Below are 11385 nucleotides of genomic sequence, written 5' to 3'. Positions count from 1 at the left end.
TCAGATTTCATACTAACAAAAGAAATGGGGGCTCATTCAAGCCCCATGCCAGGATCAAATCTCTGGAATATTCTTTTGCCTCTGCTTCCAGCCTCTTGACCATTACCTCTTCCTCCAATTTGGACACAAGGCAGCCTGTTTCCAAGAATGAGAAGGGGTGAACTAACAGGAGTTCAGCAAGGGAGATCATGGCAGATGTCCCTAACACATTTTTCCTGTAAGTGTAAAATATATCATCTGTTAACATGGGAGGCTTGAAAAAAAGAACAAAAGAGAATAAAAACCTTTTATACAGCAGAAGAATAGTAGTTCTGCAAAGGGTATGGGCATTAACAAGCAGCTGAATTCACAGCTACAGTAGACTGAATGAACAGGAGCAAACTAAAAGAGAATTTTGCGAGAGAGCTGGTGAGACAGGAGGGTTCCAGGGAGGAAAAGGCACCCAAATTGGACAAGTGAGTATTTGGAGGCATGTGACAATAAACAGTGGATGAACTAGGAGAAAGTTTATAGTATCAGAACTGACCAGTTTGAGGCTTTGGACATAGAAAACAATTGCCAACTGAGATAATTCTATTATTCCGTGTTCTCCAAAATAATGGAAAAACTCCCAACCATATAAGGACTAACAAAACCAAAGCTCTCCATTAAGTAGGAGAAAAAGATGGTAATGGGAAACCCACTATTGTGAGGGACAGAACCAGAGAAACTGGCAATGGAATACTACCATAACTCGATCTGACTAATCACTACCCATGCCAGTTTATTCACATAAAATTATCCACGTATCTTCTTGGAATTTTTTGTGATTCTGTGTTTTCAGTAGTTGTTATTTCAGGAAGTCCCCACTGCCTTAAGGGCCTTTTCCCATTAACTTCTCCTGCCATAGAATCCTAGTTATCATTGTTCTAAACTGATTTTTTTAAGGTCTAAGAAATTATAAGAAGGAGTCTGGCAGCACCTTTTAATAAAATTTGTTAGTCAGAAAAGGTGCTTCCAGACTCTTTCTGAGATTTTCTCCATATACTAACATGGCTCTCCTTATTTTTTGCTTAAGAATTCCACCACTTCCACTTTGTTTATTGAACTTCTCTCTGACTAGGATCAAGTCAAGGATAGCAAATCCTCTTGTCCCTTCCTACACTCTCTAAAGAAGAAAGACAGGTCAGCAAATTAATGGAAGAGCCATATGTGGCAGAATTTATGGTAATTAAAGTTTCCCATTACTAGTATTTCATGTCTCTTTGAAAGATCTGCAATTTGATACCTTCTTGCTTGGGTGGTCAGTAGAGAACAGTAAGAGTGGAGCTGCTTTTTTATAGGAATGCACAAATCTTACGATTCTGGGGACAGAATGCTCTGGGAAAAGAAAATTGTTTTGCTTCCAGATTATACCAGTTACATCAATTTCAACGTTCTGGATTGATCTGATTTTCCAAAACAAAATTGGGGCTGGACCATCCCCAAATGCCACAAAACTCATCTTGCTCTGGAACATTTATTTATGGAATTCTACTGGGCCACCCCTAGTATGGCTAGATGGATATGGACACAAAGCTCATGAGAATGTATTATCCCCCAGATAGTAAGCTTTGCACAAAAGTACTTTATTAGATTTTTTTCACTTATTTTAGTCTATATGCTCTTGACATCACTGCACAGTTTTTTTCTTGTGGGTTTGGGGGATATCTTTTAACATACAATGCATTTTTTCTCCCTTTCTATTGCTTCTGTTCCTTTTGAACAAGTTGTTTCCTGTTTCTATGTTTCAGTCAGGGGAGTCATCCCATCAGGTTTCCATTTCACCTAATAAATCAGATCTGACTTCTGGTAATAACAGCTCAACTCATCTTGCTTTTCCTGTACTCTGAATATAAACTAATAGTGTGTGCACAAAATGGTTTCAAACCTGGAGCAAACAAATGAGTTCTGCATAAGTAGTTCAGGTCAGCTATGGTTCAGCAGAACCAAAACTCAGAATGTTTTGACTGTTCTGAATTTCAGACAAAACAAAATGTAGACAGGGCAAGAAGGGGTATATATCACCCCCTCCTTGCCTCAGCAGTTCCTGGCTCAGCAGCTCCCTGCCTGCCCTTCAATCCTCTGAGTATCTTCACTTCCCTAAGCCAGTATCTCCCAGCATAGCATATTCCACTACTCTGCTTTCCCCAGTCCTTTTTCTCCCTTCCTCTCCTCAGCTGCCGCCACTGCTGATGTCCAGGTATGTTATATCCTACTTTCCTGCCCACCTGCCCCCAATGTTCCCAGCATCCTTTCTCTCCCTTGCCTCTACTCATCTACAGTCACCACTGATGTCCTACTTTCCATCTCTATTCTGCTATTAAGTACATGATATGATTAAAGTTGGAATAACCAAATGCTACTGCCTTTGGGACTGCCCATGCTAATTACCCACAGTTTTGTTTTCAGTGGCTCTTGAAAGTTCTGTGCCTTTTAATAGGGATAGCCACAGATAATATATAATGTAAATTCTTGCCTGTTGTTCACATCTCCGTCTCCTTCCCCCCTGCCCTGTTTTGCTTGCTTTTTATCCCATTTTACCAGGTAACTGTTTTGATGTTTGCTGATGTCTAATAATAAGCATCAAGCTACATTTTTGATAGTTAATCTGAGTGTTGTGTGTGTTTGCTCTGAATTAGTTATAGGGATTGACTGGGAGTGTGCTGGATGCAAACTAAATTGGAAATTGCCCATAGTAATTTTTTAACAATCCATGCTGAGAACCAAACAGCCACATTTGGTTCTGTGCACAGACCAAAACATCTGAAATGTCAATTTTACCGTCTGTGGGCACAGACCAGCAGAAACCACCTCCTCTATGCACAAAATCGTTTATGCATGGAACATTTTTGTACATCGCTAATATAGACAGTGAAGACCATGAACAGTCACGAACAGCCACAGTTGTTCTTATTCCTGCAGTGCACATATCCTTATCTCAGTTCTTAATGTTGTGTTTCTGTCTCCAACCCCAGGCCTCAGTTTAAAGCCTTCCTGATCAAGTTCAATATACTTCGGCTAGACACATTTTTCATAGCTCCATGCAACTCATGTCAACAATCCATTATCTAGGCAACACTGATAATGGTCCCAGAAACTAAACCCTTCCTAAAAACATCGTTTCCATAGCTAATCATGTGCCTGTAAAGTTCTTCTTTTTCTTTTCCACATTTCTGAAAAAGTTCTATCAGAACTTCTTGGTAGGGAGTAATCAGCTACTATAACTCTCCTCTTCGAGGTATCTGCATTAATGGCCAATTAAGAAATCTGGAAAATACCTTAGTGTGCTTTTCACAATATGGACAATGTTTTCTATAGTACAGGAAGCTACTAAAGCATTTATGAGAGCTTTGTTTATCTCTCTGGCATCACATAGAAAGCAAGCCATGAAGACTCAATGCTGAATGATCTGAAAGAGAGCATAAACTCAATCCAGTTTTGGATTTAGAACAAAAGATAAAAGCAAATTACTTTTATGGAATCAACTAAATTTACTGAAAGTAAATAAAACTTACAGGAAGTTGAATTTTACCAGGCAAAAATACTTTGAAAAATGCAACAAGTCAGACAAAAAGTATAATAGCAGATATTTCTAGGAAGAAAGAGCTAAATTTGTCCTGGCTAGGAAAAATTACAGCCATTAACAGGAATATCCTGCTAAATCTCAACTTTCTTGTTCAAATGATTCCAGTACCCATAGAAAATAAGACTTGCCATAAACTAGTAATGAACTATATATGCTCCAATAAAAGACCAAGGATTAAATTCAAGATTTTGCAGAATATGAGAGAGCAAAGTGACCTAGCTAACTGGAAACCAAAATTTGGGTTTTTCTACATATAGACTCTGCATTCATATTTTTCTACATATAGACTCTTCATGGGATATTCCAATTTGCATAGATTCTTAGGACTGATTGAACTTCTTATAGCTTGTAATTTTAGGCAGTGATTTATACTGTGTTGACCATAGTTCCTAATATGTTTTCTTAGTGTAAAGCTAAATAGTGATTCCTAGTTTTCTAAATTGATGTATTTTATAATTCATAAGTAACTAATGATGTTTTAGAAAACTGTAATCTCCATGACATTCTTCTTTACTTATTTGTATTTTACTATTTGTATATTATTCTTATATTATTTTTATCTCTCATTGTTTATACTCCTTCCCTAAAATATTTAATTAAAAGAAGAATTTTAAAAAAAGATTTCTCATGATGCTGTATCATTCTCCCACTAAGAAATCCAGATTTTTAGTTAAATTTTGATTGGGGATCAATCTGCATACCCAGAAAACAGAAAGAAAATAAATACATTACTTCTATATTCTTATTTTGTACTATCTTCTTTCTAAATTTAAAATATTTAGGTTGTGTCTGCCTAACCAACTGAACTATTAACTAACCACATTTTTGTCTAGTGTGTTGTGTGAACCCATTTCTGTGGTTTGTGTATGATTCAATGTGTTGTGTGAATCCAGGAAATTGGATTGAGTAAACTGTAGGTAAAGAGAGAGAGCCAGTTTGATGTAGTGGTTAAGGCATCAGGCTAGAAACTGGGAGACTGTGAATTCTAGTACCGCCTTAGGCATGAAGCCAGCTGGGTGACCTTGGGCCAGTCACTTCCTCTCAGCCCTAGGAAAAAGTCAATGGCCAACCACTTCCAAAAAACCTTGCCAAGAAAACTGCAGGGACTTGTCCTGGCAGTCTCTGAGAATTGGACACTATTGAACAGATTAAAAAAAAAACAGGTAAGGAAACCATGGGTGACTATATTGTGCAAACATAGTTTTATAAAGTTAGCCTGCTATTATATACAGATCAAGCCCATCATTATCACAGACGTGCTTCAGAAAATCAAACTATGGCAGAAAGACTGAATTGTGCCAGTCGTGCAATACAATCTAGCATTATTATATCCACTCTGTTCCATAGAAAAAGAACACCTAGTCCTACCTTTCCCTCCCACCTGTTCAATACTGTTACCAAATTAAAGAAGCCATAAATAATTTGACTCCTGGTTTTATTCAATGAGGAATGGGAGTTTTTAAAATCTCCAACAGAGATCATAAATTCAGGTAAAACTAATCATTTTCTCATCTGAGATGCAATACATTTTGGCTTTTTGTCTCATGTACAACTAGGAAATATAGGATGTAGTCATCCAGCAGTATGAATTTACATAAAAGATGATGGATGTTATGCTATTTATTCTTGAACCAAATTATTTGCAGGTGAATTCCTTTCTACCATTAGACAGAATCACAGGGCTGGAAGGGAGCTTGGAGGTCAACCCCCTGCCCAGTGTAGGAATCCTCATATTCTGGACAATGGTTGTCCAGTCTTTTCTTGAAAACCTTCAGTGATGGAGCACCCACAGCTTCAAGAGACAGGCTGTTCCATTCCTTAATAGCTCTCTGAGTCAGGAAATTCCTCCTTGGTTCAAGTTGGGATCTCTCACTGTAAAGCTTCCACCCCTTGGTTCTTGGGTGGTTCTTAAAGGTAAGGTAAAGGTTTCCATTTAGTTGTGTCCGACACTAGGGGGCGGTGCTCATCTCCGTTTCACGGCTGAAGAGCCAGCATTGTCCGAAGACACTTCTGTGGTCACGTGGCCAGCGTGACAGTCACGGAACACTGTTACCATCCGGCTGAAGCAGTACCTGTCATGAGTACTGATGGCGAGCAGGAGGGGGCCTCTATCCAGGGGGGAAAACGCATGTGTAGTACTGAGGAATTAAGCAGCCATTCAAAGGGACACACATCAGACCCGCCTTAACTTTTGGGGTTTATCTGTCTGGGTTTTTCCCACGCTTCTTCAGTTTGTTAGGATTTTCTGTCTTATGTAGCAGTAATAAACACTAGAGACCTATTCCTTGTCTCAGCGTGATTCCTGACTGTTAGGACATCAATCCTAACAAACTCCTACTCCCATTGAAAGAGGGAGGAACAAAGATAAATAAAGGAGAGACATTTGGGAAAATGTCTTTGGAAAACTAGGAAATTCGGCAAGCCATCCAACAATTGGCAGCAGCCCTGCAACAACACCAACAACAAGTAGATCTCCAGATCAACACATTACAAGCAGCTGGGCTACAGCAGTTACAACAACCAGCTCTGGTTAACCCACAACCAGTGCCAGCAGCAGCAGCAGCTCCGCCAGTAGTCTTGAGATCCCAGGGCAGTCTACCAGAGAAGTTTGGAGGAGAAGCAGGACAGTTGAGAACTTTTCTCACACAGTGCACAATGTTTTTCGACAGCAGACCAGCAGAGTTTCCCACAGACAGAACCAGAGTCACCTTCATCCTAAGTCTGCTAAAGGGACCAGCAGCCAAATGGGCTATTCCCATGGTGGAGAACAACGACCCAATTCTCAACGACTACCAGAATTTTCTGGCAGGGTTCCGCACACACTTTGACGACCCAATCAGAGAGGTCGCTGCCAGCCGGGAAATTCGGAAGCTCAAGCAAGGCAACAAGAGAGTGGGAATCCACATTGCTGATTTCAAGCTGTTAGCAGGAGATCTGGACTGGAATGAGAGTGCCTTGAAAGACCAATTCAAACAGGGCCTGGATGAAGAAATTAAAAATGAATTAGTGCGCCAGGGAACACCAGCTACCCTAGAAGGTTTATATCAGTTGTCTGTGGTCATAGATGCTAGGCTAAAAGAGCTCAGACAGATGCAGCCGGGGAGAGGCAGGGGCCTCAGGGCACTTCCAGGATTTCCAGCTCTCTCCGCAGCATCTCCTTACTCAGGACCAGAGGAGCCAATGTAGATCAGGGCGAGCAGGAGGCTTATTTCCGAGGCTGAGAGACAGAGAAGGAGAGAGAGAGCCCTCTGTTTCTACTGCAGAGTCCAGGGGCACATGGTGAGAGCTTGCCCAGCGAGAAGCCAAGCAAATTCCGTAAGAGCCCCAGGGCAAGCAGCTGAAACAAGAGCCATGTCCGCCTCTACTTCCAACCAGGGAAACTCCGTCGGTCTCCCTCCACAGAGCTCAGCAGGGAGACCATCAATCAATTAAAAAGGGCTCATTCCGAGGATTCCAGGCAATCCTTTTACTACTTACCAGTCATAATGCACGTAAACCCAGAGCACCAGGTCAAGCTAGAGGCCCTCGTGGATTCCAGAGCTTCCACCAATTTTATTGATGTACAGACTGTACAAGACTTCAACATCCCGACCATAGAATTGCCACGTCCCATAGAAGTGGAGACCATTGATGGCCAGCCCCTCAAGGCAGGGCCGATTAGAAGGTTCACAGAACCTTTGCAACTAACAACAGGAGACCACACTGAGTGGATCCAACTTTATGTTACGGCATCACTTAATGTGCCTATAGTCCTGGGCACACCTTGGCTGAAGATCCACAACCCATTGTTGAACTGGACTACGGGAGCAATCTCCTTCCCAGCTAAGGAATGCCAGCACCACAAGATTCAAGCCGCTCTCCTCTCCCCAGCAACCAACGAAGCCATGGAAGCAGGGGGGGTCCAGCTGCCAGCCAAGTATGCAGATTTCGCAGATGTTTTCAGCGAACAAGAGGCCACAGCACTACCCCCCCATAGGGACTGTGATTGCACCATTGAGTTGATACCAGGAGCCAAGATTCCAGCAAGGGAACAATATCCCATGTCCCCCAAGGAACTAGCCACCTTAAAGGATTACTTGGATTCTAATCTACAAAAGGGTTTCATCCGACCATCTACTTCCCCAGCGTCTGCTCCTACCTTCTTTGTACCAAAGAAGCCTGACCCGTTGGCACCAGCAAACCAGGAGGGACCCATGAGAGTGGTCCATGATTTCAGTTCCCTCAATAAACTCATGATAAAAGAAAATTATCCCCTCCTGCTAATATCTGATCTGCTGGATCACTTACAGAAAGCACACATTTTTACTAGGTTGGACCTCAGGAATGCGTACAATCTGATCCAGATGAAAGAGGGGCATGAATATCTGACTGCCTTCGATACCAGGTTTGGTAAATTTGAGTACCTTGTTTTGCCCTTTGGCTTGTCTAATGCAGGAGCCATATTTTCCCAATTTATGAATCAAATTTTCTCTGATTTACTAGATAAGTATCTAGTCATTTATCTAGATGACATATTAATATTCTCTGACGATGCTACAACTCATGTAACCCATGTACATAATGTCTTACAAAGATTGAGAGAGAACAAGCTGTTCGCCAAGCTAGAGAAGTGTGCCTTTGATTTAACTGAATTACATTTCCTGGGCTATAAAATATCAACAGAAGCCATATCCATGGATCCTTCTAAGGTCCAAGCAATTCTCTCTTGGCAACCCCCCCGAAATGTGAAAGATGTACAAAGATTCCTAGGATTCTCCAATTTCTACAGGAGATTCATAAATAAATTTAGTGACAGGGCTAAACCCCTCACACAACTTTTGAAGAAAGGGGTCAAAATTCATTTGGGGGCAGAGAGAGCAAGCAGCCTTCCAAGAACTTAAGCAACTCTTTGCATTTCAGCCGCTTTTAAAGCACCCTGATCCCACGAAGCAATTCATAATGCATTCAGATGCTTCTGATATTGCCATTGGGGCGGTGTTATTGCAATATACAAACAAAACCGAGAATACATTGCTTCCTTGTGCCTTTTTTTCACCCATGCTCTCACCAGCAGAGAGAAACTATTACGTTTTTAACAAGGAGTTGCTAGCAATTAAAGCAGCATTCCAAGAGTGGAGGCACTGGCTAGAAGGTGCAACCTTTCCTGTGAAAGTTTGCACCGATCACAAGAATTTACAGCTTCTACAAAACACCAGGTCCCTCACCCCACGCCAAATCAGATGGAGCCAGTTTTTCTCCCGTTTCAATTTTGTTATTTATGTTCCCGGGGCGCAGAACTGTTTGGCAGATGCCCTCTCTCGATCCATTCAGGCAACCCCCGCTACTCACCAGGAGGTACAGGCTACTATATTACAACCTCACAACTTTCAGCAGTCTATGAGGGGGAACCAGACAGAGATTTTAGCAGCAGGCAGACAAGCAGAGGACCTATTTACAAGAGTCAGAACTCAGCAGCAACAGGACCCGTATGCCAGGGCCAGGATGGATGACCTCCAGAGGGGCCTGCAAGACACTGCCTCCCCCTTTAATGTGGAGGCAGGAATCCTTTGGCATAGCGGGCGATTATACATTCCCCCCTCATTGAGGGAAGAAGTACTGAGACTTTGCCATGACCATCAAACGGCAGGCCACGGAGGTGTTTTCAAAACTCTCCGTAGAGCTCTGAGAGACTACTGGTGGCCTAAGATGACTGCAGACATAAAGGGTTACATTGCTTCTTGTCATACCTGTAGATGAGCCAAGCCTCTCCCAGGGAAGCCCACAGGACTCTTGCAACCCCTACCCACCCCCAGTAGGCCTTGGGATACAATCTCCATAGATTTCATCACTGATTTACCCCCGGTCCAGGGGCTGACTTCCATACTAGTGGTGGTGGACCTTTTCACTAAAATGGCACATTTTATTCCTTGCAAGGGCCTCCCATCTGTGCAAGCCACAGCGCAGTTGTTCATGGACCATGTTTTTAGGTATAAAGGCATGGTAAATCACTTGGTGAGTGACAGAGGCCCTCAGTTCACTTCCAGGTTCTGAAGGGCACTTTTCCAGACATTAGGGGTCCAGATCCACCTATCATCATTGCATCATCTGGCTAGTAACAGGCAAGCTGAGAAAATTAACCAATGGTTACAGCAGTATCTCAGGTGTTACACCACTTATCAGCAAGACAATTGGCCAGCCCTGCTCCCCAGGGCAGAATTTACTTATAACAACTCTGTGCAATCCTCTACCAAGATGTCTCCTTTCCAAGCACTCTACGGGGTTAACCCTCGGGTGTTGCCCACCTCCTCCCAGCAGGGAGCTGTTCCAGCCGTGGCTGATTTTCTTAAAGAGCAACAAGCCACACAGGAGTTGTTAAAGGAGCAGCTGAACAGGGCAAAGAGTGCTTACAAGAGAGCTGCAGATGCTCACAGACAAGAGGGGCCAGCGATTGTGGTAGGAGACAAAGTGTGGCTCTCTACCAAGTTTTTGACCTCTACCAGGCCCTCCAAGCAGTTGGACTCTAAGTTTGTGGGCCCTTTCACTGTGGTACAGCAGGTAAATCCAGTGGCTTATCGCTTAAAGTTGCCAGCATCCATGAAAATCCATCCAGTCCTTCACAGAGCCTTGCTAGCCAAGGACCCTCCCCCAAGTGCCTTACGATTGCAACTGCCCCCCCCACCTCCAGTAATTGTGGATGGGGAGGAGGAATACGAAGTCGAGGAAATTCTGGACTCTAGGAGAGGGGGAGGGGCATCCAATATTTAATACACTGGAAAGGGTACCCTAAGGAAGAGCGCACGTGGGAGAATGCCAGAGATGTACATGCACCAATGCTGGTTCATCAGTTCCATCAGCTTTTCCCTCACAAACCCAAGCCTCGCACTCTACCAGAGATTCCTCACTTGGCTAAGCAGAGGAATCCCAAGCAGAGGAGTTCGTAAGTTTTCAGCCCCCACCCCCGCCTGAAGCCTTCAGACCAGAAACAGAGGAGGAGGGAGGGCCACAGCCCTCCACCTTGGACTTGCATTTCCCAAGGGGGAGGGGGGAAGAATCTTCTAATTATCTAGCTATTTTCCAGCAGCAGCCACCTGGGCCAGAAGCGTTATCAGACCTGGAGAGCAGCACTGATTCGTCCTTGGAGGAGTTTTCCTTTGAAGAATTTCCATCGTTGCCCAGTTCCCATGGGAGCTTGGAAGGAGAGATGGACACTTATCAGACCTCTGGAAGGGAGGGGGCTGAAATGGAATGTGAATCTGGAGGGGAGGGTGATGTCATGAGTACTGATGGCAAGCAGGAGGGGGCCTCTATCCAGGGGGGAAAACGCATGCGTAGTACTGAGGAATTAAGCAGCCATTCAAAGAGACACAGATCAGGCCCGCCTTAGCTTTTGGGATTTATATGTCTGGGTTTTTCCCACGCTTATTCAGTTTGTTAGGATTCTGTTATGTAGCAGTAATAAACACTAGAGACCTATTCCTCGTCTCAGCGTGATTCCTGACTGTTAGGACAGTACCTATTTATCTACTCGCATTTGCATGCTTTCGAATTGCTAGGTTGGCAAGAGCTGGGGCGAGTGCGGGAGCTCACTCCGTCACGCGGCACTCAGGTCTTGAACCACCAAACTTGCAATCTTCCAGCCAACAAGCCTAGTGTCTTAACCACCGAGCCACCACACCCAACTTGGGTGGTTCTTACTCAGCTTTATCTTTGTTATCTCATTTGAAAAGGTAGAGGTTGATAGGAATTATTTTTAGTGAATTCCTATCACCCCCAAGCTAGCCCTGCCAACATATATAATA

Source organism: Candoia aspera, chromosome 2 (genome assembly GCF_035149785.1).
Source record: "Candoia aspera isolate rCanAsp1 chromosome 2, rCanAsp1.hap2, whole genome shotgun sequence".
NCBI lineage: Eukaryota > Metazoa > Chordata > Lepidosauria > Squamata > Boidae > Candoia > Candoia aspera.
Note: the sequence above shows the minus strand (reverse complement) of the source record.